Source organism: Nicotiana sylvestris, chromosome 8 (genome assembly GCF_000393655.2).
Source record: "Nicotiana sylvestris chromosome 8, ASM39365v2, whole genome shotgun sequence".
Classification (NCBI taxonomy): Eukaryota; Viridiplantae; Streptophyta; class Magnoliopsida; order Solanales; family Solanaceae; genus Nicotiana; species Nicotiana sylvestris.
The window spans coordinates 104,005,299-104,010,169 of NC_091064.1; positions in this window are offsets into that span (position 1 = coordinate 104,005,299).

The following is a 4,871-nucleotide window of genomic DNA, read 5'->3' on the forward strand; positions in this document are numbered from 1 at the left end:
ACCCTGTGTGCAGATTCAGGCGTAGCTGGTCCCGCTCCCGAGTGCTAATCCTTCCAGCTTGAGAAAGATATTCGGAGTTCACGAGGTAGTTGCCTGGCGTCCGTAGTCCCGTGTTTCTCATTCTTTATCATTTCTATCTCTTTTCGAACAGTTGTACTAGTTCATAGACTTAGTAGACTTGTATTACGACTTATAGATGCTCATGACTAGTGACACCCCGATTAGGGCTGTGTATGGGTGTTCTTCCACATATTTATGTTATTATCTATTATTTCGGAATTATTTTATCATGTTTAGACTATTCTTAGTGCTTAATTGTTAATAATTGGAAAATGGGAAGTGTCGGCTGGCCTTGTCTTCACAAGAGGCGCCATCACGACCGAGTCCGGGTTTAGGGTCGTGACAAGTTGGTATCAGAGCCTAGGTTACATAGGTCTCACAAGTCATGAGCAGGCTTGGTAGAGTCTTGCGGATCGGTAAGGAGACGTCTGTATTTATCCTCGAGAGGCTGCAGAACCTTTAGGAAAAACTTCATATTCTTGAAATTCTTGTCGTGCATACTTGTTGATCCGAGTACTAAACTTCTGTTATTCTATTCTCTCATAGATGGTGTGAACACGCTCTACCGGACAGGATGGACGACCACTCATGCCACCAGCTGTGGCCACCAGAGGTTGAGGACATGGTCGTGGTAGAGGCAGAGCAGTGAGGGCAGAACTTGTAGATCTACCAGCTGCCCCGGTTCAGGGCCAGGTCCCAGCTATGGACGCTTCAGCAGTACCAGCTCAGGCACCAGCTCTGCCCATCGTGATTCCGGGTCTTCAGAAGGCCTTGGCTTAGATCTTATCAGTTTGCACTGGCCTAGCTCAGGCGGTTTCAGCCACTACAGCCGCAACTACTTCTCGGGACGGGGGAGGCAATCAGACTCCCGCCGCTCGCACACCTGAGCAGGTCATGCAGGGACTTTAGACGTTGGGGGCACATCCAGCCCAGCCGGTTGCAGCTGCTTAGGACTATGTAGTTCCTGCCATGCCGGAGGATGAGTAGTGTAGGTTGGAGAGATTTGGCAAACTTCAACCTCCGACCTTTAGTGGCGCAAAGGGCGAGGATGCCCAGGGTTTTCTGGATAAGTGTTAAAAGATGCTTCGTACGGCAGGTATTCTAGAGACCAGCGGGGTCGCTTTAACCACCTATCAGTTTTCAGGAGTTGCTTTCACTTGGTGGGAGGATTTTGAGAGGCGTAGGCCTGTTGGTGCAACACCCCTTTCCTGGCAGCAGTTCTCCTCTGGAGAAGTATGTGTCGCAGTCTCGCAGAGAGGAGCTGTGTAGGCAGTTTGAGTGGTTACATTAGGGGGAGATAACTGTGTTGCAGTATGAGTTGAGGTTCTCCGAGTTGGCTCGTCATGCCATCTGGTTGGTTTTGATAGATCAGGAGAGTATTAGGAGGTTTGTTGATGGTCTCACTTATCAGCTCCGTATTCTCATGACCAGGGAGAGGGTATCTGGTGCTACGTTCGAGGAGGTTGTAGATATTTCCCGGGAGATTGAGTCTGTTCGTCTCCAGGAGTGAGAGGAGAGGGAGGCCAAGATGCCTCGAGGATCTGGTAGATATAGTGGTGCTCCTTCGAGGGGTCAGTTCCAGTATGGCAGAGGCCGTCCATTCAGGTCTGCTCACCCAGGTTATCATGGGGAATCATTGGGTCATGGACCCCACAGTTCTCATCAGGGCCAGTCATCACTTAGTACCCTTCCAGCTCAGAGTTCGACCCATGCTCCATCAGTTCAGGGCTCTTCTATGCTGAGTGCATCTACTAGTCACTCCGGTGTGAGGGGTTCCCTTCAGTCCCCTTCTCCAGCACCTGGGGGTTGTTATGAGTGTGGAGAGATGGGTCACATGTGGAGGCAGTGTCCTCATAGTTTTGCTAGTTCATCCCAGTAGAGGGGTCAATCATCGGCTTCAACGCCAGTTGCTTCATCACCACCGGCCCAGCCAGCTAGGGGTGGAGGTCAATCAGCTAGGGGTCGCCCCAGAGGGGGAGGTCGATCAGGGAGCGGTCAGGCCCATTTCTATGCACTCCCAGGCAGACCCGATGTTATTGCCTCAGACGTTGTTATTACAGGTATTGTTTCAGTCTGCCACAGAGATGTCTCTATATTATTTGATCCTGGTTCTACCTTTTCTTATGGGTCATCATACTTTACTCGTTATTTGTGTACGCCCCGTGAGTTTCTTACTTTACTTGTGCATGTATCTACCCCAGTGGGCGATACTGTTATTGTAGACCGTGTGTACCGATCGTGTGTGGTGACTATTGGGGGTCTGGAGACCCGAGTGGATCTATTATTATTGAGCATGGTGGATTTTGATGTCATTTTGGGCATGGATTGGTTATCTCTATGTTGTGTTATCCTGGACTGTCATGCTAAGATAGTTACATTGGCTATGCCGGGTGTGCCACGGATCGAGTGGTGAGGTATAACGGATTATGTTCCTAGTAGAGTGATATCTTTCTTAAAGGCCCAGAGTATGGTTGGGAAGGGTTGTCTCTCATATCTAGTGTTTGTGAGGGATGTCAGAGCTGAGGCTCCCAGTATTGATTCTGTCCAAGTTGTGACGGATTTTCCAGATGTGTTTCCTGCAAACCTGCCGGGCATGCCACCGAACAGGGATATTGATTTTGGTATTGACTTGGTGCCGAGCACTCAGCCCATTTCTATTCCGCTGTATTGTATGGCACTAGCAGAGTTGAAAGAGTTAAAGGAGCAGCTTCAAGAACTCCTAGATAAGGGATTCATTTGGCCTAGTGTGTCACCTTGGGGTGCGCCAGTTCTGTTTGTGAAGAAGAAGGATGGCACAATGAGGATGTGCATTGATTATAGGCAATTGAACAAGGTAACAATTAAGAACAAGTATCCTTTGCCTCGCATTGATGATTTATTCGACCAGCTTCAGGGAGCGAGGGTGTTCTCCAAGATTGATCTTCGTTCAGGTTATCACCAGTTGAAGATCAGGGACTCGGATATTCTTAAGACGACTTTTAGGATCCGATATGGCCATTATGAGTTCTTGGTGATGTTTTTTGGGCTGACCAATGCCCCAGTAGCGTTCATGCATTTGATGAATAGCGTGTTCCGTCCTTAACTCAATTCGTTTATCATAATCTTCATTGATGATATTCTGGTGTATTCTCGTAGTCAGGAAGAGCACGTGGAGCATTTGAGAGTTGTGTTGCAGAGATTGAAGGAGGAGAAGCTTTATGCAAAATTCTCCAAGTGTGAGCTTTGGCTCAGTTCTGTGGCTTTCTTGTGGCACGTGGTGTCCAACAAGGGTATTCAGGTTGATCTGAAGAAGATAGAGGCGGTTCAGAGTTGTCCCAGATCGTCCTCAGCCACTGAGATTTGCAACTTTCTTGGTTTGGTAGGCTATTATCGTCGGTTTGTTCAGGGATTCTCATCTATCGCATCGCCCTTGACCAAGTTGACTCAGAAGGGTGCTTCATTTGTATGGTCGGGCAAGTGTGAGGAGAGCTTTTAGAAGCTCAAGACAGCTTTGACCACAACTCCAGTGTTGGTGTTGCCATTAGCTCCAAGTTCATATACCGTGTATTGTGATGCTTCAAGAATTGGGATTGGTTGTGTGTCGATGTAGGAGGGTATAACTATTGCTTATGCTTCTCGTCAGTTGAAGACCCATGAGAAGAACTACCCCGTTCATGATTTGGAGTTGGCTTCCATAGTTCACGCATTAAAGATTTGGAGGCATTACTTGTATGGCGTATCTTGTGAGGTGTTCACTGATCATCATAATCTTCAGCATTTGTTCAAGCAAAAGGATCTTAATTTGAGGTAGCGGAGATGGTTGGAGTTGCTTAAGGATTATTATATCATCGTATTGTACCATTCGGGAAAGGCCAATGTGGTGGTCGATGCTTTGAGCCAAAAGGCAGTGAGTATGGGGAGTTTGGCATATATCCCTGTTGGGGAGAGACCTCTTATAGTTGATGTTCAGGCCTTGGACAATCGGTTCGTGAGGTTGGATATTTAGGAGCCCAGTCGGGTATTGGCTTGTGTGATTTCTTGGTCTTCTCTATATGATCGCATTAGAGAGCGCTAGTATGACGATCCGCATTTGCTTGTCCTTAGGGACGGAGTTCAGCATGATGATGCCAAGGATGCGATCATTGTTAATGATGGGGTGTTGAGGATGCAGAGCCGGATTTTTGTGCCCAATGTGGATGGGCTTCGGGAGTTGATTCTGGACGAGGCCCATAGCTCGCAGTATTCCATTCATCCGGGTGCCGCGAAGATGTATCAGGATTTGAAGCAACACTATTGGTGGAGAAGAATGAAGAAAGATATTGTGGGATTTGTAGCTCGGTGTCTCAACTATCAGCAGGTGAAATATGAGCATCAGAGACCGAGTGGATTGCTGCAGCAGATGGATATTCCAGAGTGGAAGTGGGAGAGGATCACTATGGACTTTGTTGTTGGACTTCCATGGACTTTGAGAAAGTTTGATGCTATTTAGGTGATTGTGGATCGGCTGACCAAGTCTGCGCACTTCATTCCTGTGTGTACTACCTATTCTTCATAGCGTTTGGCAGAGATCTATATTCGAGAGATTGTTTGTTTGCATGGTGTCCTAATTTCCATCATTTCAGATAGGGGCACTCAGTTTACTTCGCAGTTTTGGAGGTCTGTGCAGCGAAAGTTGGGTATTCAGGTTGAGTTGAGCACAACTTTTCATCCTTAGATGGACGGGCAGTTCGAGCGCACTATTCAGATATTGGAGGACATGTTGTGTGCCTGTGTCATTGATTTCGGAGGGTCATGGGATCAGTTTCTACCGCTTGTAGAGTTTGCTTATAACA